The 26,497-nt window shown below is 43.6% G+C and overlaps 1 long non-coding RNA gene across 2 annotated transcripts in view; it reads right to left on the bottom strand.

Annotated features, from left to right (window-relative positions):
- LOC130291688 (uncharacterized) overlaps positions 1–26,288 on the bottom strand; it is a 67,608-nt gene extending 41,320 nt beyond the window's left edge. Inside the window, exons 1-2 of one of the 2 annotated variants that reach the window (XR_008848002.1) lie at positions 26,241–26,288; positions 25,675–25,802 (exon numbers count right to left, since the gene is read on the bottom strand). This is a non-coding gene — a long non-coding RNA (uncharacterized LOC130291688). Of the gene's footprint in view, positions 1–25,674; positions 25,803–26,216 lie in introns of both variants that reach the window. The other variant, XR_008848001.1, reaches the window with a different exon arrangement.
- Between the last annotated feature and the right edge of the window lie 209 nt (positions 26,289–26,497).

The following is a 26,497-nucleotide window of genomic DNA, read 5'->3' as shown; positions in this document are numbered from 1 at the left end:
AAATGTATCTTTTTCATCCCCAAAAATATATACCCAAGCCAATTCTTTCCGTCCCTCTAACCTGCCTTCCTTCACTATGTGTTTAACTCTATTAATACCTTTTTCCTTTTTTCTCCCATATTTGATAAGGTTTTTTTCTAGTTCTGGTAGATATGCATTATCCCAAACTGGGGAAAAACCATAACTCCCTTTACTATCAATCAACTTCCTTAATCCTATCCACGTGTTATTAAGTGGATGAAGTGTAACTATATTTTTTACTAAGAAAGTTCATATCAGCTCACCCTTTGCAGGAGGCGCATGGACTGGCGTGGACTACGCCCAGATAATAGTAGAAAGGAAGATGTCCAGCTCTCAATCCGTAACAGATCTTTATTTAGAATCCACAAAAAGACATACAGGTACACGGAGACGTGTGTCGCGTGTTTAAGGCTTGGTGATACAAGCCGAAACGCGTCACACGTCTCCGTGTACCTGTATGTCTCTTTGTGGATTCTAAATAAAGATCTGTTCCCGAGTTGAGCGCTGGACGTCTTCCTTTCTACTATATTTTTTACTTTATTATTATTATTTTTTATTCTTCCACTTTCCATTATCTCAAAAACATTAACCCCCCTTATACCTATTCTGTTTAACTGTTTAACACCTCTTTCAACATTTCTTGTTCTTGTGTAATATATGTTACATCGATGTTAAAGGCAATTATGTCTTAACCAGAAATAGTACAGAAATAGCATAACAACACTGACATTGTTAACAAAGTATATTCCAATCCTGACTTTTTGAACACTAGGATGTATTGCGTCAAGTAGAGAATGGACTATTGACGTTAATAGTTGGCTACGCCATGTCTGCATCAGTAGTATAGCAGCACTCTAGCGTCATTACTAATTGGAACCTTTCACACTATAATTGTTGCTTAGGTCGTTACACCAGGACTTCACTTCGCCTGATTCAGCCACTCGATGCTAAAATCAAAGATAGTAGTTACGTTTGCAGGCTCCGGAGATTACACAATCTTCCAATCACATTGACAAGGCATTACAGTTAAGACACTTTCATTCTTTTATCCACTGCAGCCCATACTCCAGTACCTATAATGTAGCACATTTCAGAAAAATACACACTTCTGCAAAGAAAATTGCTATTCTGGGAGCTCTTTGCTTGTTTAAAGTATAAAGTTAGCCTTTAATATTTTGATCACTTTTCCCTGCTCTCCTTTTTGAGGATTAAATCAAGACAGATACAATTTGTACTTCTATCATCATAATCACATTTCTAAAATGATGTGTTCGTCATTCCAATTTGATATAACCAGGGCCATCGTAACAAGATAATATGTTGCTGTTGTTATGACAACAAGAATAATGTTCGTCATATTCACCTAAACCCCAACAACCATGTTGCTATACTTCACTTATCATCTATAAAAAAAAAAACATTTATACCAATGTCTGTAAATGGAAAGAAAAATAAATAAATGCTGTATATACAGTTTCTTACATAATTATTATATCTTTTTCTGTGACAACACTGAAGAAATGACCCTCTGCTACAATGTAAAGTAATGAATGCACAGCCTGTATAACAGTGTTTATTGTTGTGCCCCCTTTAAATAACCCATTAAACAACCCCTAAGTAGAAATATCCAAATTGGGCCTAATTACCCATTTTCCCTCCCCGGTGTGATGTGACACCATTAGTGTTATAAGGTCTCAGGTGTAAATAGAGAGCAGGTGTCTTAAAAGTTTGTGTAATTGCTCTCACACTCTCTAATACTGGTCTGGTCACTGTAAGTTCAATATGGCATCAATGACAACCAATTCTCTGAGGATCTGAAAAAAGTATTGTAGCTCAACATTAAGATGGCCTAAACTATAAGAAGATTACAAAGACCCTTTAAATTGAGCTGCAGCATGGTGGACAAGACCATATAGCAGTTTTACAAGTATCACTCAGAATAGGCCCTGTCATAGTCGATTAATCCCTTGGGGACAGAGCCCATTATAACCCTAAGGACGGGAGCATTTCATTTTTTGCAAATCTGACCACTGTCCCTTTAAGCATTAATAACTCTGGGATGCTTTTACTTATAAATTTGATTCCGAGATTGTTTTTTCGTGACATATTCTAATTTATGTTAGTGGTAAATTTTCGTCGATACTTGCATCATTTCTTGGTGTAAAATTCTAAAATTTCATGAAAAATGTGAAGATTTAGCATTTTTCTAACTTTGAAGCGCTCTGCTTGTAAGGAAAATAGACATTCCAAATAAATTATATATTGATTCACATATACAATATGTCTACTTTATGTTTCCATCATAAAGTTGACATCTTATCACTTTTGTAAAACATCAGAGGGCTTCAAAGTTCAGCAGCAATTTTCCAATTTTTCGCAAAATGTTCAAAATCAGAATTTTTCATGGACCATTTCAGGTTTGAAGTGGATTTGAAGGGTCATCTGGTTAGAAATACCCCATAAATGACCCCATTGTAAAAACTGCACCCCTCAAAGTATTCAAAATGACATTCAGTAAGTGTGTTAACCCTTTAGGTGTTTCACAGGAATAGCAGCAAAGTGAAGGAGAATATTCAAAATCTTCATTTTTTACACTGGCATGTTCTTGTAGACCCAGTTTTTGAATTTTTACAAGGGGTAAATGGAAAAAAATTCTCTCAAAATTTGTAACCCAATTTCTCTTTAGTAAGAAAATACCTCATATGTGTATGTCAAGTGTTCGGCGGGTGCACTAGAGGGCTCATAAGCGAAGGAGCAACAATGGGATTTTGAGTGAGTTTTTCTGAAATGGTTTTTGGGGGGCATGTCCCATTTAGGAAGCCCCTATGGTGCCAGGGCAGCAACCCCCCCGCTACATCGCACACTATTATGGAAACTACACCCCTCAAGGAATGTAACAAGGGATACGGTGAGCCTTAACACCCCACAGGTGTTTGACAACTTTTTGTTAAAGTTGGATGTGTAAATGAAGAAAAAAAATGTTTTCACTAAAATGCTGGTTTTTCCCCAAATTTTACTTTTTTACAAGGGGTAATAGGAGAAAATGCCCCCCCAAAATTTGTAACTCCATTTCTTCTGAGTATGGAAATACCCCATGTTTGGACGTCAAGTGCTCTGCGAGCGAACTACAATGCTCAGAAGAGAAGGAGCGTCATTGAGCTTTTAGAGAGATAATTTTTTTGGAGTGGAAGTCAGGGGCCATGTGCAGTTACAAAGCCCCCCGTGGTGCCAGAACAGTGGACCCCCCCACATGTAACCCCAGTTTGGAAACAACATCCCTCACGGAATGTAATAAGGGGTACAGTGAGCATTTACATCCCACTGGCATTTGACAGATCTTTGGAACAGTGGGCTGTGCAAACAAAAAAATTTAATTTTTCATTTTCACGGATCACTGTTCCAAAAATCTGTCAGACACTTGTGGGGCGTAAATTCTCACTGTACCCCTTGTTACATTCCGTGAGGGGTGTAGCTTTCAAAATGGGGTCACATGTGGGTATTTATTTTTTTGGGTTTATGTCAGAACCGCTGTAAAATCAGCCACCCCCGTGCAAATCACCAATTTAGGCCTCAAATGTACATGGTGCGCTCTCACTCCTGAGCCTTGTTGTGCGCCCGCAGAGCATTTTACATCCACATATGGGGTATTTCCATATTCAGGAGAAATTGCGTTACAGATTTTGGGGGTCTTTTTTTCCTTTTACCTCTTGTGAAAATAAAAAGTAAAGGGCAACACCAGCATGTTAGTGTAAATATTTATTTTTTACACTAACAGGCTGGTGTCGACCCCAACTTTTCCTTTTCATAAGGAGTAAAAGGAGAAAAAGCCCCCAAAATTTGTAGTGCAATTTCTCTCGAGTACGGAAATACCCCATATGTGGCCCTAAACTTTTTCCTTGAAATACGACAGGGCTCCGAAGTGAGGGAGCACCATGCACATTTGAGGACTAAATTAGGAATTGCATAGGGGTGGACATATGGGTATTCTACACCAGTTATTCCCAAACAGGGTGCCTCCAGCTGTTTCTAAAATCCCAGCATGCCTGGACAGTCAGTGGCTGTCCAGAAATGCGTGGAGTTGTTGTTGTATTGCAACAGCTGGAGGCTCCGTTTTGGAAACACTGCCGTACAATACATTTTTCATTTTTAATATGGGGGGACAGTGTAAGGGGTGTATATGTAGTGTTTTAGTCTTTATTATGTGTTAGTTTAGTGTAGTGTAGTGTTTTTAGGGTACATTCACACTGGCGTGTTACGGTGAGTTTCCCGCTAGGAATTTGCGCTGCGGCGAAAAATTTGCCGCAGCTCATACTTGAAGCAGGAAACTTACTGTAAACCCGCCCGTGTGAATGTACCCTGTACGTTCATATGGGGGAGGGCAAACCTCCAGCTGTTTCAAAACTACAACTCCCAGCATGTACTGACAGACCGTGCATGCTGGGAGTTGTAGTTTTGAAACAGCTGGAGGCACACTAGTTGGAAAACCTTCAGTTAGGTTCTGTTACCTAACTCAGTATTTTCCAACCAGTGTGCCTCCAGCTGTTGCAAAACTACAACTCCTAGCATGCACGGTCTGTCAGTACATGCTGGGAGTTGTAGTTTTGCAACAGCTGGAGGCACACTGGTTGGAAAACCTTCAGTTAGGTTCTGTTATCTAACTCAGTATTTTCCAACCAGTGTGCCTCCAGCTGTTGCAAAACTACAACTCCCAGCATGCACGGTCTGTCAGTACATGCTGGAAGTTGTAGTTTTGCAACAGCTGGAGGCACACTGGTTGGAAAACCTTCAGTTAGCTTCTGTTACCTAACTCAGTATTTTCAAACCAGTGTGCCTCCAGCTGTTGCAAAACTACAATTCCCAGCATGTACTGATCACAGAAGGGCATGCTGGGAGATGTAGTTATGCAACAGCTGGAGGTACGTAATTACAACTCCCATCATGCCGAGACAGCTGTTTACTGTTTGGGCTTGCAGCGATTTGCAGTTTTGCAGCATCTGGAGTGCTACAATTTAGAGACCACTGAACAGTGATCTCCAAACTGTGGACCTCCAGATGTTGCAAAACTACAACTCCCAGCATGCCCAGACAACAAACAGCTGTGTGGGTATGCTAGGAGTTGTAGTTTTGCAAGATCTAGAGGGCAGTATAGAGATCACTGTGCAGTGGTCTCTAAACTGTAGACCTCCAGCTGTTGCAAAACTACAAATTCCAGCATGCCCACACAGCAAACAGCTGTCTGGGCATGCTGGGAGTTGTAATTTTGCAACATCTGGAGGGCTACAGACTAGAGACCACTATAGTGGTCTCAGACTGTAGCCCTCTAGATGTTGCTAGGCAACTTACCGGCTTCCGTCGCATCCAGGGAGCCATACTCTTCTGCCGCACGCCACCTGCAGATCTCCGTCGCCGCCCGCCGATCACCGTCGCTCCGCAGCCTCCGGACGGGTAAGTGATCTTCGGTGCCACTCCTCTTCGTTTTCCCCGTTCTGGCCCTCCTATTGTGGGTGGGCAGGACGGGGAAAACAAAAGTAAACCCCCCCCCACCCCCGATCTGCTATTGGTGGTCGCGTCTAGACCACCAATAGCAGGGATTGGAGGGGTGGCACCCCTGACACCTCACTCCTATCGCTTCAGGGGGATCGTAGTTGTCTTAGACACCCACGATCCCCCTTATATTCCGGGTCACCGGGTCACCATAGACCCGTAATGACCCGGAATCGGCGCAAATCGCAAGTGTGAATTCACTTGCGATTTGCGCCGATCGTCGACATGGGGGGGTCTAATGACCCCCCTGGGCATTTGCACGGGGGGCCTGCTGATAGATATCAGCAGTCACCCCGGTCCGGTCCCCGCCCGGCGCGCGGCGGGGACCGAAATTCCCACGAGCGTGTGGATATGCCCTTCGTCCTTAAGTACCAGGACGCAAGGGCGTATGCATACGCCCTTCGTCCCCAACAGGTTAAAGGGGTACTCCGGTGAAAACCTTTTTTCTTTTAAATCAACTGGTGGCAGAAAGTTAAACATATTTGTAAATTACTTCTATTAAAAAATCTTAATCCTTCCAGTACTTATTAGCTGCTGAATGCCACAGAGAAAATTCCTTTCTTTTTGGAACACTGATGACATCACGAGCACAGTGCTCGCTGCTGACATCTCTGTCCATTTTAGCAACCAAGCATAGCAGCTGTATGCTAAGGGCAGCATGGTGGCTCAGTGGTTAGCACTGCTGCCATGCAGTGCTGGGGACTTGGGTTCAAATCCCACTAAGGACAACAATAAATAAAGCATTATTATTATTATAATAACATCAGCAAAGAGAACTGTGCTCTTGATGTCATCAGAGAGCATTCCAAAAAGAAAATAATTTCCTCTGTAGTATTCAGCAGCTAACAAGTACAGGAAGGGTTAAGATTTTTTAATAGAAGTAATTTACATATATGTTTACATTTCTGCCACCAGTTGATTTAAAAGAAAAAATGTTTTCACCGGAGTACCCCTTTAAAGTGGTTGAGTACCCATGCTCATGGTCATATACAGAGGTTGTCTTTGGGAAATACAGAGGTTGTCTTCGGAAATAGCCGTTTGAGTGCTGCTAGCATTGCTGCAGAGATTGAAAAGTAGGGGTCAGCCTGCCATGATCTGGGCCTTCATAAGTGCTGCTTGGGAGCTATAGTTCATTGAGGGAACCATGAATGCCAACATGTACTGTGACATACTGAAGCAGAGCATGATCCCCTCCCAGTATTTCAACATGATAATGTCCCCAAACACACCTCCAAGATGATTACTGCCTTGCTAAAGAAGCTGAGAGTTTAAGGGGAACTTTGGCCCTAAGACATCTTAACCCCTATCCAAAGGATAGGGGATAAGATGTCAGATCACGGGGGTCCTGCCGCTGGAGACCACTGCTTTCTCGCATGCAGCACCCACCTCGGAGTCTGCTGGGTCATGACTATGGGGCCAGAGTATTAGGTGCAAGTCTATGGGAGGGGGCATCTATTATAGAGGGCGTCTATAATACCTCGCAGCCTGAAATCTCATTTTCACACCTTGGGGAAATCAAGGAAAACAGAGGCATTCAACCTATGTCTGACTCTCTAAAAGTCGTCTTTTCTTATTTTATATATATTTGCTGCTACTTTGTTCAGTAAACGACGCTGAAGGGAAAACTAAGATTTCTTCAAGAAGAAATAGAATTTCTTTAAATGTAAATGTATTTATTTAATCTGTTTAGAATAGACTTGACGATGAATATATAGCTTGTAAATTAGGCACTATTACACATTATATATAGATATGGGCAGAATCTGTAAAATACTTTTGGCAAAATGACTCAGTAATATTAACAGCTACCACGAAGCACAAGTGATGTCACACAAAAAAGTGGAGCCTTTCATTTGTTTGCCAAATGCACTGATGTATTCTAAAATGTTGTTATCTGTTCCAAAACTTTTCCTTTATAAATTTTGTTCAGAAAACAATATAAAATAATAATTTTTTTGTAAAATAAATGAGCTTACATTACTGAATTCTAGGCTATAACAGTTACAAAGTATTGTAACGTTCAGATGATATATGTGCAGATATTTATCAGAAGACTGCCTTTCTCGTTACTTTAGATCTTTCTACTTGAAACAAAATAATTAACCAAAGTTTATGCTGAATAAACATAATGGCCGACATTTATCATTGTCTTTAGACTGTTTTTTGTGTCTACAAAAGGCGCAAAAAAGACACAAGCAGGGTTTATTTGCACCTTTTTTGCACCTTTTGGTTTACACATTTCTGCTGATTTTGAGTAGCAATCCACTGATTTTGGCAATACACATGATATAGAAGGGTTTTATGAACTGCGCCTTTTTGTTGAAAAGGCGCAAAAAAGGCGCAAAGCCACTGAAAAGTCCCTAAAACTACACCAACCCAGACTTAGCTTAGCTTTTTGGTGTATGTGAAGAGAGAAATTTCAGAAAATGTGACCTGCACAAAATGTATCAAATACTCTTAATAAATTTGGTTCTTCTACTCATTACCAGCACAAAAAAAGGTTAGAAAAATGCTTCACTTACACGTACAATGATAAATGCCGGCCAATGGCCGGCATTTATCATTGTAGGTGTAAGTGAAGCATTTTTTTAATACCTTTTTTTGTGTGCTGGTAACATGTAGGAGAACCAAATTTATTAAATGGTCATAGAGCATTTCATAAATTTTGTGCAGGTCCAAATTTCCTGAAATTTCTCTCTTCACATACACCAAAAAGCTAAGCTAAGTCTGGGCTGGTGTAGTTTTAGAGACTTTTCGGTGGCTTTGTGCCTTTTTTGTGCCTTTTTACAAAAAGGCGCAGTTCATAAATCCCTTCTATATCATGTGTATTGCCAAAATCAGTGGATTGCAACTCAAAATCAGCAGAAATGTGTAAACCAAAAGGTGCAAAAAAGGCGCAAATAAACCCTGCTTGCGCCTTTTTTGCGCCTTTTTTTAGACACAAAAAACAGTCTAAAGACAATGATAAATGTCGGCCAATACACTTCTAACATTCTCTGTTTTCTCAGTTTTCTGTCTCATCAACCCTTTCTATAGCTATACACAATATTTACAAAGTGGGGGAAAGAGCAGAAGAGAGCAAAAATTATGATATCAAGTGATAACATAGATAGAAATGTTAAGTCTCTTTCAAATTGCCGTTGGGCTCCGCTACATTAAACTCCCTCAGCAATGCTGTCGAAACAATGGGAGTAAAGCGGAGAAAAAGAATCACTATTGTTTTCTCCGCTAAACACAAGTAAACTACCAGATCCCCGACAGATCCCATTTAAGACAACAGAATCCGTCTGGGCTTGGTGGTGACCTGGTAGAGTCGGTTTTGCTCAAATAAATTTTGGGGCCAGAATGGTATGGAGCATAATGGCAATGTGAACCTAACTTTATTGTACAATGCAATGTGTAACACAGGTGGTTGGCAGGCTCCAGCGCATCCCACTGTGCAGCTCAGCCAGACTGCACACACAGCTCCTCTTCTTCGCTGCAGGCTCTGGACTTGTTCCCATGGACTGTTGCAGCCCCAGGTGCACCCTGTAGGGGCTGTACGTGTGCTGTCACTTTAAGGGTCTGTGCGCGTTCCTGATTCTGCTCCCTCTCGAATTCCTGCAATGCAGCTTGTTTACATGCGAAGGTTCTGCTGCTGTTCTAATCTGCTGTGGACCCTCGGTACCTGCCTGCTTCTCCAGTATTTGACTTGGATTGTTGACCATTTCTCTGCCTTTTAGCAAGCTCATTACACCTAGCTGTACCTGTGCTATTCAACTCTACTGTTCTTATAGCATCAGCTCTGCAAGTCAATGGCCCTCATTTACTATTCTAAACCCGACTTGTTTTGTCGGGTTTTTTTGGCGCATCTTTGTCTGCGACATGTCGCAGACATCGTGCGCCAGTCTGTGATACGATGCAACATTTTTTCCCGACGAACACGATGTGGATTCTCCCAAACCCGAAAAAGGGGCGTAACCCGACATTTCTGAGCTTTCCCACGTATTTATAAAGGTTTCCAACCCGAATTTGTTGAATTGTTGTGGATTTTTTCCCGACAACTCAGAGGAGTTGGAAACCAAAACCAACAAAACCCACGTGCGACAAACAGGATGCGACATAATAATAAATACCAGGGGAAAAAAGCAGTGGGGTAAGAAAGCAAGATAGACTTACAACCCGATTTTCTAAGTAAATGAGGTCCAATCTTGTATGATCCGACTCTGATGCTGTGTATATTCCATCTAGCGACAGGTGTGACTTCGGTCGGCTCATTTTTGTCCCCTATCCGGTTTTGTGACCAGACTGAAAACTGTGGTCCAGCTGGGATACGGGAGCGCCCAGTTGTCACATCTCCCAGCCGGATCCGGTCACTGTATTGAACAGTCATGGTGTGAATGCACCCTAACCCCCTTTGTCTGTTGCTGAAAACATGATTTTTTTTATATTCTTTGAGATACACATAACAGGGGAGATTTATCAAAACCTGTCCAGAGGAAAAGTTGCTGAGTTGCCCAGAGCAACCAATCAGATCACTTCTTTCATTTTTTACAGGCCTTTTCAAACATGAAAGAAGTGATCTGATTGGTTGCTATGAGCAACTCAGCAACTTTTCCACTAGACAGGTTTTACTAAATCTCCCCCAACATGTTTAGCCTAATATCTTGCTATTGTGAGTGTCTGGGAAGCACTGGACAGAATTTGTAGAAAAGGGTACTCAGATGATAAGTGAGTCTGGGCATTAACCCCTCTAGCCCTTGCTAGATGATGGCCCAAGAGCTAGCAAAAATAATACAGTAACATAGTTTGTAAGGTGGAAAAAAAAGCCAAGAGTCCATCGAGTTTAAAGGGGTATTCCAGGAAAAAACTTTATTTTTATTTTTTATGTCAACTGGCTCCAGAAAGTTAAACAGATTTGTAAATTACTTCTATTAAAAAATCTTAATCCTTCCAATAATTATCAGCTGCTGAAGTTGAGTTGTTTTCTGTCTTGCAATAGTGCTCTCTGCTGACATCTCTGCTTGTCTCGAGAACTGCACAGAGTAGAAGAGGTTTGCTATGGGGATCTGCTTCTAAACTGGGCGGTTCCCGAGACACGTGTCATCAGAGAGCACTTAGACAGAAAAGAACAACTCAACTTCAGAAGCTCATAAGTACTGAAAGGATTAATATTTTTTTTAATAGAAGTAATTTACAAATCTGTTTAACTTTCTGGAGCCTGTTGATATAAAGAAAAAAGTTTTTTCCTGGATAACCCCTTTAACTTAAACCAACCTTACTGTGATGAAGGAAACCCCCCCCCCCCCCCCTCCATGAGACTGATGCCTATTGCCACATGACAGAGGAAAATTTTCCTCCTGACTCCAATATGGCAATTAAATGGGCACTGTCATGAAATCAAAAAATTGATATGTTGTAGTATTTAAGTACTACAACATATCTCTGATATACTTTAATTAAACCAGTTTAAAATCACTTTTAAATTCGGCGGGGGGGTCGCCCTTCTTGTGGCCAAATGCAAACGGCAGTGACGTCACTACAGAATTTCGACTCATCAATCAAACAGGCGAGAGCGAGCACGCTGATAGCAGGGGCTGCGAGCATTGGCCAGCTCCACTGGCCTCGCGCGCAGCTTCGCCCGCCTCCGTTACCCTGTCCGGAGGCAGCGCGCGCACTCATTGCTGCGCTGTTCCTCCGGATGGGTAAGTCTTATCTGAGGTCTTATAATACTTTGCAAACAAGTTTGCCAACTACAACTCCCAGCATGCCATGATTGCCATTAGCTGTCAGGCCATGCTGAGAATTGTTGTACACTCATGGAAGATGTATATATATATATATATATATATATAAGGCGCCCTATTAGGAAATATATCATGGCAGGAATATATAGTAGAATACACACACACACATATATATATATATATATATATATATATACGTGTGTGTTTGTATATATGTGTGTGTGTGTTTGTATGTATATGTATTCTCCTATATATTATTGCCATGATATTTTTCCTAATAGGACGCCTAATGATGTTTCCCAACTACAACTCCCAGCATTCAGGGATAGCCAATAGTTGTCGGGACATGCAGAAATTTTTTATTGTGAAACAGCTGGAGACACACTGTAAGTAAAACACTCTGGGCATGGATATAAAACATAGTATATATCCATGGCATGAGTGTTTTCAAAACCGTGTGTCTCCAGCTGTTTGAAATTACAACTTCATGCATGACATCACAGCTATTGTCTATCACTGAATTCTGGGAGTTGTAGTTGGGAAAGAGCGTTAGGCGCACTATTAGGTAATATATCATGGCAGGAATATATAGTAGAAATATATATATATATATATATATATATATATATATATATATATATATATATATACGTATTCTTCTATTTATTCCTGCCATGATATATTACCTAATAGTGCGCCTAATGCTGTTTCACAACTACAACTCCCAGCATTCAGTGATAGACAATAGTTGTCGGGGCATGCAGGGCTGCAGGTCACATCTACTCCATTATCTGTGCTCAGAAAGTTATCACTGTGTTATCTGTGGTGTTACATAGGACTGCAGGTCACATCTACTCAATTATCTGTACTCAGAGAGTTATCACTGTGTTATCTGTGGTGTTACATAGGACTGCAGGCCACATCTACTCCATTATCTGTACTCAGAGAGTTATCACTGTGTTATCTGTGGTGTTACATAGGACTGCAGGTCACATCTATACATTATCTGTACTCAGAGAGTTATCACTGTGTTATCTGTGGTGTTACATAGGACTGCAGGTCTCATCAACTACATTATCTGTACACAGAGAGTTATCACTGTGTTATATGTGGTGTTACATAGGACTGCAGGTCACATCTACTCCATTATCTGTGCTCAGAGTTATCACTGTGTTATCTGTGGTGTTACATAGGACTGCAGGTCACATCTACTACATTATCTGTACTCAGAGAGTTATCACTGTGTTATCTGTGGTGTTACATAGGACTGCAGGTCACATCTACTACATTATATGTGTTTTGGCTGGAAGTATAGGTGTGTGACTGGTCGCGTGTGGGAGCTCTGGTGGCTGGGGATGGAGGGGGGGGAGGGATGTTGTCGAGTTGGGGGGGGGGGGGGGGGCAAAATGGAGCTTTGCTTGTGTAGGCAGAAATCCTTGCACCGGCCCTGGCTGTAGACACACAGATAAACACTCATGTGCAATCATCAGGGGGCCTCCAGCTGTTGCAAAACTACAACTGCAAGCATGCCCGTCCAGCCAGCAGCTTTCAGATCATGCTGGGAGTTGTAGTTTTGCAGCAGCTGGAGGTGCCCTGTTTGAGAAAGTGTCATGTGTAATCAAGAGGGTGACTCCCGATGCTGCAAAATAACAACTCACAGAACTCTGTGAAAGCTGATGGCTGTACTGACATGCTGGGAGTTGTAGTTTTGCTGCAGCTGGAGGCACCATGAAAATGTTTCTCAAACAGTGTGCCTACAGCTGTTGAAGAACTACAACTCCCAGTATGCCAATACAGCTGTCAGGGCATGCTTGCTGTTGTAGTTTTTCAGCAGCTGGAGGCACACTGTTTGAGAAACACTCATGTGTAATTATTAGGGTGGGTGCCTCCATCTAACGCAAAACTACAACTCCCAGCATGACCATACAGTCATCAGCTTTTAGGGCATACTGGGAGTTGTAGTTTTGCAGCAGCTGGAGGCTTCCTGATTACACATGAATATTTCTCAAACAATGTGCCTCCAGCTGCTGCAAAACTACAACAGCAAGCATGACCTGACAGCTGTATGGGCATACTGGAAGTTGTAGTTTTTCAACAGCTGTAGGCATATTAGAAATACTTTAGAAATATTTTAGAAAGACTGATGAATAATCATCAGGGTGCCTCCAGTTGTTGCAAAACTACTACTACAAGCATGCCCTGACAGCTAAATACTGTCTGTGCATGCTGGTAGTTGTAGTTTAGAAACAGCTGTAGGCACACTGATGATTATTCATCAGTATTTATAAAACAAATGTGCCTACAGCTGATTCTAAACTATTTAGGGGCGTAATTAAGATCATTGGTGGGGTTTCTAAAGTTTTTCATTGTATTGCCAATTATTTAGAATAGCTACCATTATTGTATTCGGTCCTGGGTCTCGGCTGTAATATCGTACACGGCAGGCCGGCGATGCTCCTCTACTCCTCCTCCCTGGATAGCACATGCACAAGTAAACAGGGAGGAGGAGACCCCGGAGCTGTCTGCAGTGCTATTGGCAGATCATCTATGCACGCTCCCAACAGGAGCGCTGCATAGACAATCTGAGGGCGGAAGCAGGTGCCCAGCAAGGCGTCAGTGATGTCGCGCCTGTTGGGAAGCTTGATAGAGCAGATTTAGAAGCACTAAATCTGCTCTATTAAAGCGATTTAAAAAATTGTTGAAGCCAGGTAGGGGGTTAGGGCTAGATTACTACTAGGTAGGGACATATTAGATCAAGGGTCCTCAAACTACGGCCCACGGGCCACATGCGTCCCGCCGAGGACATTTATCCGGCCTGCTGTTGCCTAAGGACATCCCTGTGTCCCGAAAGATGTTTTCGGGACACAGGGATGTGCTCTCGGAGGCCCCATGTTTACTTTAAAAATGCAACGACTGCCGGCAGGTAGCGCACGCAGGGACGTCACTGACATTCCCTCCGGTCCCGGGACCTACTGCTATGGCCAGCACGGAGGGTTGGTGGTCGGAGCACTGAAGTGGGGCAGTACACAGGCATACAGCCTCCAGCCATACACTGTATGGCTGGAGGCTGTATGTCTATGGGGGAACATACTGCACCTAATGTGGGGAGCTATACTGCACCTAATGTGGGGAACTATACTACACCTAATGTGGGAACTATACTACACCTAATGTGGGGAACTATACTGCACCTAATGTGGGAGAACTGTACTTCACCTAATGTGGGGAGGGGGAACTGTACTGCACCTAATGTGGGGAGGGGGAACTGTACTGTACCTAATGTGGGGGGAACTGTACTGCACCTAATTTGGGGGACTATATTGCCTACTAAATGTGGAGGAGCTACAACCTAATTTGGGGGGAACTATACTGCCAACCTAATGTGGGGGAACTACAACCTAATGTGGGGGGAACTATACTGCCAACCTAATGTGGGGGAACTACAACCTAATTTGGGGGGAACTATACTGCCAACCCTAATGTGGGGGAACTACAACCTAATGTGGGGGGAACTATACTGCACCTAATGTGGGGGAACTATACTGCACCTAATGTGGGGAAACTGTACTGCACCTAATGTGAGGGGAACTATACTGCCAACTAAATGTGGGGGAACTACAACCTAATGTGGGGGAAACTATACTGCCAACCTAATGTGGGGGAACTACAACCTAATGTGGGGGGAACTATACTGCCAACCTAATGTGGGGGAACTACAACCTAATTTGGGGGGAACTATACCGCCAACCCTAATGTGGGGGGAACTACAACCTAATGTGTGGGGATCTATACTGCCAACCTAATGTGGGGGGAACTATACTGCCAACCTAATGTGGGGGAACTATACTGCCAATTAAATGTGGGGGAACTACAACCTAATGTGGGGGAACTAGATTGCCAACCTAATGTGAGGGAACTATACTGCTAACCTAATGTGGGGGGGGGGGGGGGAACTATACTGCCAACCTAATGTGGGGGGGGGAACTATACTGCCAACCCTAATGTGGGGGAACTAGAACCTAATGTGGGGGGATCTATACTGCCAACCTAATGTGGGGGGAACTATACTGCCAACCTAATGTGGGGGAACTATACTGCCAACCCTAATGTGGGTGAACTATGCTGCCTACATAATGTGGGGGGAACTGTGCTGTGTACTTAACTCCTTGGGGACGGAGAGCGTACCTATACGCCCTCATCCCCCTCCCTTTCTATAAAGCGGGTCGGGCCCGGCCTCTAACAACGGCCTGGACCCGTGGCTAATAGCGTGCGTCACTGATCGCGGTGCCGCGCGCTATTAACCCTTTAGTCTAAAGTGAAACTAAAGCACTGCCGGTTACATCAGGGAGCTGTTTGGGATCGCCGCAGCGAAATCGCGGCATCCCGAACAGCTTACAGGACAGCCGGAGGGTCCCTACCTGCCTCCTTGCTGTCTGATCGCCGAATGACTGCTCAGTGCCTGAGATCCAGACATGAGCAGTCAAGCGGCAGAATCATTCATCAGTGGTTTCCTATGAGAAACCATTGATCAATGTAAAAGATCAGTGTGTGCAGTGTTATAGTCCCCTATGGGAGCTATAACATTGCAAAAAAAAAAAGTGAATAAAGATCATTTAACCCCTTCCCTAATAAAAGTTTGAATCGCCCCCCTTTTGCCAATAAAAAAAAAACTGTGTTAATAAAAATTAAAATAAACATATGTGGTATCGCCATGTGCGGAAATGTCCGAATTATAAGAAATATACCGTTATTAATTAAACCGCACGGTCAATGGCGTGCACGCAAAAAAATTCCAAAGTCCAAAATAGCGTATTTTTTGGTCACTTTTTATGTCATGAAAAAAAGTCTGATCAATACATAAATTGTACAGCTAAAAACTTCAGATCACGGCGTGAAAAAATGAGCCCTCATACCACCCCATAAGCGGAAAAATAAAAAAGTTATAGGGGTCAGATGATGACAATTTTAAACGTATACATTTTCCTGCATGTAGTTATGATTTTTTCCAGAAGTGCGACAAAATCAAACCTATATAAGTAGGGTATCATTTTAATCGTATGGACCTACAGAATAAAGATAAGGTGTCATTTTACCGAAAAATGTACTGCGTAGAAACGGAAGCCCCCAAAATTTACAAAATTGTATTTTTTCTTCAATTTTGTTGCACAATGATTTTTTTTTCCGTTTCGCCGTAGATTTTTGGGTAAAATGACTGACGTCATTACAAAGTAGAATTGGTGACGCAAAAAAATAAGCCATCATATGGATTTTTAGCTGAAAAATTGAAAGGGTTATGATTTTTAAAGGGTAAGGAGGAAAAAACTAAAGGGCAAAAACTGGAAAACCCTCCGTCCCCAAGGGGTAGTCCACTAATAAGATATATAAGTGTGCATAGGAATTTGTTTATGTTTTTTTTTATTTATTTTTTATCTATAGTCCGGCCCTCCAACGGTCTGAGGGACCGTGAACTGGCCCCCCGTTTAAAAAGTTTGAGGACCCCTGTATTAGATTATACACTACTTGGTGGGAGCTACCCTTTAATGTATTTTTTAGAATCAATTCTAGGTTTCTGTTTCTTTAGACTTCACCTTGTTCTTACAGGACACAAATACACAAGTAAACTGCATTTAATTTGTATTTGATTGTAAGAAGTAAAAAGACATTTTAGTTACGATTCAATAGAATATCATAGAATATGATAGAAAATAACATTTTTAGCGGTGGCCTTTAAGTGTATGTGGAATCTTCATTTTCTCTTTTGCACAATATCATCATAATTTACATTGTCATAGAAACGCCTAAGAAATGGATTATCAAAGATGTTAGCATTCAAGGCCGGGAAAACTTTTGTGACTGTAGAAGGTCAAGAGGCATCAGACTCATAAATTTCATTTATGCTTTTCAAATTCTTTCATTTATGCCAAAGTGAAAGAAAGGCATCTGCCCAGAATAATAACATTGTGAATATATGACACAAAAATGTTTTGACATAAAAAAAAAATGTATTTTGGAGATTGGTATTATGGGCAATGAATGCTACAATTATCCTTCTATAGCAAATATCAGGGAACATTAGTGTTAGAGATTTTAGCAATCTGCCTGAAGAAATGTAAGAACTGCAAGTAATAGCTGTGCCATTCATATAATAATTCCCCCATGTTAGCACTTACCGTATTTTTCTCCCTATAGGACGCACAGGCATATAAGACGCACCCAATTTTAAAGGTGCAAAATCTAGAAAAAAAAAATTCTGAACCCAGCAGTGATCTTCAACCTGCGGACCTCCAGATGTTGCAAAACTACAACTCCCAGCATGCCCGGACAGCCAACGGCTGTCCGGGCATGCTGGGAGTTGTAGTTTTGCAACATCTGGAAGTCCGCAGGTTGAAGACCACTGGTGTAGGAGGTAATACTCACGTGCCCCCGCCGCTCCGGACCCGTCACCAATCGTCACCACTATCCTGGATGTCGCTCTGTCGCTGTGTCCCCGTGGTGTCCCCGACACTCCGGACGTCTTCTTCCCCGGGATCCACGCTCTCCGTCACCGTCATCACGTTGCCGTCATCATGTCGCTACGCACGCCGCTCCTATTGGATGACGTGACGACATGATGACGTCGAAGGAGAGCCCCGGCCATGCAGGGGATCCCGGCACGGAGCAGACACCGAGGAGGCAGGTAAGGTCCCTCCCGGTGCAGCCGGGTTAGTGTCACTTTCGCTTCAGACGCGGCGGTCAGCTTTGATCGCCGCATCTGAAGGGTTAATACAGGGCATCACCGCGATCGGTGATGTCCTGTATTAACCGCGGGTCCCGGCCGTTGATGGCCGCAGGGACCGCGGCGATAGGACAGGGTTTTAATGTGTATTCGCTGTATAAGACGCACCAACTTTTCCCCCCCAATTTTGGGGAAGAAAAAGTGCGTCTTATACGGTGAAAAATACGGTAACTTAGAGAAGAGAAGCTTATTGGTTGTATGGCAGAGTTCGTGCCACTGTATGAAGCCCCTGTACGGCATTGTAATATGGTGCAATGCTTCTAGGGGAAAATACTTCCAAAATCGGGCATCTAACGGAATATACTATATTTGTTCATACAAAATCTAAAATAAAGTGGCATACAAAAGTACAGTAGGGGTTTATAGGGTGAAGTATTAGAGTCTTAGCATTTTGGTGATTCCAAAAGTATTATCAGATTCAATTTGAGGTCTTGCAAGGAGTTGGTCTCAAAGGGTATTCCAACATCATACATGTTACTCCTCCTCCCATAGACATAAATGGAGGGGCATGGCCGTGACGTCACGTCCCCGTCTCCGAGGCAGTGCCCGGCACAGAATGCCGGGGGCTGCCCTGAGATTGCGGGGGTCCCCAGCAGCGGGCCCCCTGCGATCATACAACTTATCCACTATCCTTTGGATAGGGGATGAGATGTATAAAGCCAGAATACCCCTTTAATGGAGCTGTAGCCTATATAGATGACTGTGGACTATGGAGTATTGTTCATCCAATTAAATTTCATGGACAGTTTGGAAATATCACAAATAGTACAGTGTCCTGTGCATCTTCTTCCTGCACTTCCTGCTTTGGTCTGCTCGTAGCAGCAATCCATTGCTACGAGCAGACAAACAGTGATCTGCATGCGCAGCATACTCATAGACATGGCAGCCACACTTGGCCTAGCTCAGGAAGCAGGGGGAGCGACCACAATGTCTGTAAGTATGCTGCATATGTGCAGATCACTCTGTGTCTGCTTGTAGCTGTGGATTGCTGTTACGGGGAGACCAAAGCAGGACGCATGGGCAGTAGCACATCCTCAGTGTCAAATACGCTGGGGATGCGCTACATGTGACCCTACCCTAAAGAGGTTTTATGGGGAGCATTTAAGATAGAGTACAGTGGTCCCTCAACATACGATGGTAATCTGTTCCAAATGGACCATCGTTTGTTGAAACCATCGTATGTTGAGGTATCCATGCAATGTAAAGTATAGGACAGTGGTCTACAAGCTGCGGACCTCCAGATGTTGCAAAATGCAACACCCAGCATGCCCGGACAGCCAATGACTGTCCGGGCATGCTGGGAGTTGTAGTTTTGCAACATCTGGAGGTCCGCAGGTTGAAGACCACTGGTATTGGAGGTTATACTCACGTGTCCCCGCCGCTCTGGACCGTCACCACTCGCCACCGCTGCCCTGGATGTCGCCTTCCATCGCTGTCGCCGCGTCCCCGGGGTGTCCCCGACGCTCCGGCATGGCCTCTGCTTCCCCGGCATCTTCACTCTCCGTCGCCACCATCACATCGCTACGCACGCCGCTCCTATTGGATGACGGGATCCCGAAGAGGAGGCGCTGGAACCCCAAGGACAGGTAAGTGATCGTCAGCGGACCACACAGGGCACCGTAAACGGCTATCCGGTGGCAGCTGAAGCAGTCTGCGCTGCCGGATAGCCGTTTATGCGATGGCCCCGAAATACAAAAGCATCGTATGTTGATGCTGCCTTTAACATGTGATGGCCTCTGAGAGGTGATCATATGCTGAAATGATCGTATGTCGGGGCCATCATAGGTTGAGGGATCACTGTATTACCTCTTCTGTTCCCCAAGGCTCCAATTCGACCCCTGGGACATGCAATGTTTAATAGCAGCATGATATCGCTGTAACATGGGCAACATCATGCAGCTATTGCAAGTTGCATGACGGTGTTGACTTTGCGACATGTGCTGTTTTGTGAATTGATATCTGCCCTCTGTTGTCTCAGATGTGGAGCTCTGTGAAGCAGAAAAGATAATCCACAGTAGATATAAAAATATCTATTGTGGATCATATGGAGTTGGGAGACTCCTACTACATGCCATTATCCCCTATGTGTGAAGCCGCTATTGACTATAGCAGAAGAGAGAACATTTTTCTGAACAGCTCCTTGAAGGCTGTCTGTGATGCTTACAATCCAGTTTACCACCATGCAACTTGTTAATCTGCTGTATTAAAATTGAATTGGATAAGCAATAGTTGTCCTTGGATTTACTTGTTACATATTTGGCTGCAGTACAGCTTTGTCTGGCTGTGTTTTATATAAAAAGTGAAAACAATCATTCCATATAAACACTGTTTACCAGTACACAGGAGGAGAGTATATTACCTTCAGTTGACTGCGTCCATTCACAAGTACGATCAAAGCATTCGAGTAAAAGAGGGAATAAGTTGTAGTAAAAAACTTTAAAGACATTAATGAGGTTTCTGGAAATTTTGTATTTTCCCTAAAAAAAGAACAACTCTTGGGTTCAGCTGTAATATAACACATTGTTACCGTATATACTCTAGTATAAGCCGACCCGAATATAAGCCGAGGCCCCTAATTTCACCCCAAAACCCAGGAAAAGTTATTGACTCGATTTTAAGCCTAGGGTAGGAAATACATCATCCCCCCCATGTAATCATCCAGACCCCCGTCATCATCCCCCCCCCCCTCATCATCACCCCCTGTCAATCCCTTCATCAGCAGTCTTCAACCTGCGGACCTCCAGATGTTGGGAGTTGTAGTTTTGAAACCTCTGGAGGTCTGCAGGTTGAAGACCACTGCGGCCATCGTCATCATTCAGCCCCCCCTTTAGTTTTCTACTCACCTCTTCTGGGTGGGAAGGAAGGGTGAGCTGGTCCAGGCCATCTATGCTGCAGGGACCGTCCGGTGGGGAGGATTAGTCATTCCAGGCTGTCAATTTTCACCGTGGGGGCCCTCTTCTCCGCGCTCCGGGCCAAGCCCCATTCATGCGCGTCCCTGTGCGTTATCGTCAAGGCAACGTCACTAGTCTGGGGCCTGGCCCGGAGCGCGGAGAAGAGGGCCCCCCCGGTGAAAATGGACAGCTCGCAACGACTAATCCCCCCCAACGGACGGTCCCTGCAGCATAGATGGCCCGGACCAGCTCACCCTTCCTTCCCACGAGGGGAGGTGAGTAGAAAACTAAAGGGGGTGTCTGGATGATGACAAAGGCCCGCGCAGTGGTCTTCAACCTGCTGACCTCCAGAGGTTTCAAAACTACAACTCCCAGCATGCCCGGCCAGCCGATGGCTGTCCGGGCATGCTGGGAGTTGTAGTTTTGCAACATCTGGAGGTCCGCAGGTTGAAGACCACTGAGAAGAGATTGACAGGCGGAGAGTTCACTTGAGTATAAGCCGAGGGGGGGGGGGGGGGGGGCATTTTCAGCACGAAAAAATCGTGCTGAAAAACTTGGCTTGTACTTGAGTATATACGGTACTTCAATAGACCATCAGTGTTTGATTGAAAGGGTCCATTCAAAATACAGAATTTTGTCAATGCAGTCTGAGTAAAATTCTACTGAAAGGCTGTTCATTTTTTCAGTGGAGCCCAGAATCTAGAATTTCCATGCAGGAATTATGTCATGTGCTCGGTGCAGCAAAATCCTCGTGAAAACAATTTGAGGCTGATGCACCCAAATCTTGAAGCAGAATGTCCCAGCAGAAATCCACTTAGAAGTTCCGTTGTGTGAATGGGCCCAAAGGCTGCTTGGAAATTCTGCTGAAGCAGAATCCCATTGATTTCAAAGAAAGAATCTCTGCAGCACGTGTTTCTACTACGGAAATACTGATTTCGGTATCTGCAGAAACTAGTAACTTTTTCCTTTTTCCTGCGGATTCCACTCGGACATTTCTGCCAGGATTATTCTTGGCTTCCAGAAATTGACATGTCAAAGTTTGAAGAAGAAAATGATCCTGGTTCGGACCTACCATTGACATTAGTGGGGCTTTGATTCTAGAAAGACTCCAAGCAGAATTTCCTCATGGAAATTCTACTTGAATTTGCTTTAGATTAGGCCAAACTCACACTTGTGAAACTCCCGACGGAAAACTGTCCCAATAGAAGACAGCAATGTCTTCTGAGGGAAATTTTTGATCGGAATTTTGGTCGGAAAATGATGGAAAAAGGTAATGGAAACAACTAGGGCTGAGCTCCTTCTCTCTGAGGACTCCATAAAAGCTGTATGGTCTGTCTCTAAGGTACATATGTCCCTGCATGAGGTAAGAAATGGTAAGAAATACCATATGACACAGCCAACAGGAACTCTGCACAGTGACCCCCCAACCTACGATGGCCCCGACATACGATCATTTCAGCATATGATCACCTCTCAGAGGCCATCGCATGTTGAAGGCAGCATCAACATACGATGCTTTTGTATGTCGGGGCCATCGCATAAACGGCTATCCGGCAGCACAGACTGCTTCAGCTGCCACTGGATAGCCGTTTACGGTGCCCCGTGTGCTCCGGTGATGATCACTTACCTGTCCTCGGGGCTCCGGCGCGTCCTCTTCAGGATCCCCTGCATCGCCAGTGCTCTACATCGTCGTCATCATGTCGCTACGCACGCCGTCCCGTCATCCAATAGGAGAGGCGTGCGTAACAACGTGATGGCGGCGAAGGAGAGCGAGGATGCCGGGGAAGCAGAGGCCTTGCCGGAGCGTCGGGGACACCACGGGGACGCGGCGACAGCGATGGAAGGCGACATTCAGGACAGCGGTGACAAGCGGTGACGGTCCGGAGCGGCGGGGACACGTGAGTATAGCCTCCAAAACCAGTGTCCTCAACCTGCGAACCTCCAGATGTTGCAAAACTACAACTCTCAGCATGCCCGGACAGCCAACGGCTGTCCGGGCATGCTGGGTGTTGTAGTTTTGCAACATCTGGAGGTCCACATGGTGTAGACCACAGTCCTATACTTTACATTGTACGGATCCCTCAACATACGATGGTTTCAACAAACGATGGTCCATTTGGAACGGATTACCATCGTATGTTGAGGGACCACTGTACTGACCTAGAACAACAAAAACGTTTGTCACAACTGACCAGCGGTTATATTTGCCTACAAAGGCCATAATAACTGTGTCTCCAGGGTAAAGCCATGTACAGTTATGCCGCCTTGCACATTACTAATTGGCACCTGCTGTCTTGTAAGAGAGCAAAGGATTCTATATTCAGCCACTGGGACATGAAATGAATGGAGGAATAAAGATTTGATTCTTTTTTTAATGTTTTTCTGCTGCAGTAGGTTGAATTGTAGGTCTATATTTAATATTGCTGCTATAGCAGGCTGCATCTGTGCCTCACTCTCTGACTGGGGGGTATATGTGGAAGTTGATCCTCGCTGTACAACAGTATTGTAGTACGTTATGTTTTGTTGGTTGGTAATATCTTACTAGGGCACCAAAATACCTTGTCCCAGCTCTGATAACAGGTAAATAGTAACTAAGACATTAGTATCTCTTTGGAGTAATTCTTGAACCACAACTGATTGTTGTAATAAACTACAAAACAAAGTCACTGTTTTATTGTGGAATTTTCTCTATACTCTCTGTAATACTACTAATAGCTATGTACCGTATTTTTCGCCGTATAAGACGCACTTTTTCTTCCCCAAAACTGGGGGGGGGGGGGGGGGGGGTTGGAAGTTGGTGCGTCTTAGAAGGCAAATACACATTAAAACCCTGTCATATTGCGGCTGTCCCTGCGGCCATCAACGCCCGGGACCCGCGGCTAATACAGGACATCGCCGATTGCGGTGATGCCCTGCATTAACCCTTCAGACTCAGCGATCAAAGCTGACCACCGCGTCTGAAGGGAAAGTGACACTAACCCGGCTGCTCAGTCGGGCTGTTTGGGACCGCCGCGGTGAAATTGCGGTGTCCCGAACAGCTTACAGAACACCGGGAGGGACCTTACCTGCCTCCTCGGTGTCCGCTCGGTGAATGACTGCTCCGTGCCGGGATCCCCTGCATGGCCGGCGCTCTCTTTCGTCATCGTGACGTCGTCGTGCACGCTGTCCCGTAATCAAATAGGAACGGCGTGCATAGTGACGTGCTGGCGGCGACGAGGAGCGAGGATCCCGAGCAGCAGAGACAGCCAACGGCTGTCCGGGCATGCTGGGAGTTGTAGTTTTGCAACATCTGGAGGTCCGCAGGTTGAAGATCACTGTCCTATACTTTACATTGTATTTGGTTCAGAATCTTTTTTTTCTAGATTTTCCTCATTTAAAATTGGGTGCATCTTGTATGCAATAGAATCAATCTACCCTTGCTTTCCCACACAATGGTGAGCTGCAATTTTTTGTGGACGGACAGACGGACAGCACTGCTACCTCTTCTCTGCACTGAGCAGCTGTGCTTTGCCTAGTGATCACATGACTTGTGTGGACACCCTGCTATTGGCCCATTACTCAACCCGGCTTCCTAGTTTGCTATGCAATGTCCGCCATCATGGATACTGTTTATTTACATTCTGTACAACCATTAGTGTTGAGCGGCATAGGCCATATTCGAATTCGCCATATTTCGCGAATATATGGAGGAATATTCGTCATATATTCACTAAATTCGCATATTCGTAAAATTTGCGGTTTATTTTCGCATATGCGAAAATCCGCGTATGCGCAAATTAGCATATGCGAAAATTAACATAAAACAAAATTAGTATAAGCTAATTTTCGCATATGCGAAAATTAGCATATGCAAATCTTCGCATATGCGAACATTCACACGCCAGTCTCACACAGTAGTATTTGAGCCTTCTTTACACCACACAAGCTGGAAGCAGAGAGGGGTGATCACTGTTATGTGTACTGTGAAAAAAAAAATTACAAAAAAAACAAACAAACATTCGTAATTACGAATATATAGTGCTATATTCGCGAATATTCGCGAATTCGCGAATATGCGATATTCGCGAATAACATTCCAATTGCAAACATTCGCGAGCAACACTAACAACCATCCCCGCCCTGCCCCCTAATGATAAAATGTTAGCGCCTGATCACTAATGAACTTTGAATGCATTATTGTGTAAAAATATTGTATAACCTGTACACTTGTGTATGACATCTATAGGTCTCTGAATTTGCACGTAGCACCTTTTTTTTATTATGATATTACCTCTATTTAATGCATCTAATTATCTGTGTGTGATGTTGCATAAATAGCACTCCTGTGGTCATTTCCTTTATGCTTGAAAAAGGCTGCATGGGTAACTGAAACATTGCACTTCTTTATATTTGAAAATGGAATAAAACCACCTGTTTTTGTGAGTGCTGCATCCGTCTTTGTTTTTGAAACTGCATTTGGGCCTAGACCAGCGCCATCTGCACTGCGTGTACTGCACCACCTTACTTTTGAGACTTGATGTGCTGCTCTTCCCACAGATATATAGATAGATAGATATATAGCTAGATAGATACAGCATATATATATATATATATATATATATACATATATATATATATATATATATATATATATATATATATATGGACTTGAGAAAGGTGATGTGAGACCACAGAAACGTTGTCCTATTTCTAGCTGGAATAAATCACTTTTTCGTACCTTGGGGTGCTGCAGCCGTTCCTTTTGTCTGCATTTATGGGCCCAGGACCAGGGTCCCTGAGACTGCTGGCACCCACATACTTGAATCCTTCTTTTTGAGAGTGCTGCTTCTCCCCCCTCTTTTGTATCTAGATACAGTATATAGATATAAGATAGATAGATCGATAGTAGATAGATACAGTATATAGATATATAGATATAAGATAGATAGACAGAAATTAGATAGATAAATAGATAGATACAGTAGATAGATAGATGGATGAATAGATAGATAGATAGATAAATAGATATCCAAGTAAAGGATCGCAGCACACACGGATATTCAAATAAAGTGCAGAGTTTATTGCATCCTCACACAACAAAAAAGTGAGACAATTCTGAGGTCTCTCCCCTCCTTTTTAAAGCATGAGAGAGGTGAGAGGTGAGAGACCTCAGAAACGTCACGCTTTTTTGTTGTGTGAGGATGCAATAAACTCTGCACTTTATTTGAATATCCGTGTGTGCTGCGATCCTTTCCTTGGATTGATGCTAGATTTCCTGACCAGGAACCCGATGATGGCGTTCACCTAATGGGGGAGATTTATCAAAACCTGTCCAGAGGAAATGTTGTCCAGTTGCCCATAGCAACCAATCAGATCGCTTCTTTCATTTTTAACAAGGCCTCTGCAAAGTGAAAGAAGCGATCTGATTGGTTGCTATGGGCAACTGGGCAACTTTTACTCTGGACAGGTTTTGATAAATCTCCCCCAATATGTTTATACTCCAGCGGATGTGCTGCTTGTTTGGACTTTTAGATAGATAGATAGCAAATAAAGAAGTAATC

Source organism: Hyla sarda, chromosome 9 (genome assembly GCF_029499605.1).
Source record: "Hyla sarda isolate aHylSar1 chromosome 9, aHylSar1.hap1, whole genome shotgun sequence".
NCBI classification, from domain to species: domain Eukaryota; kingdom Metazoa; phylum Chordata; class Amphibia; order Anura; family Hylidae; genus Hyla; species Hyla sarda.
This window is presented reverse-complemented; position numbering and strand designations above follow the sequence as displayed.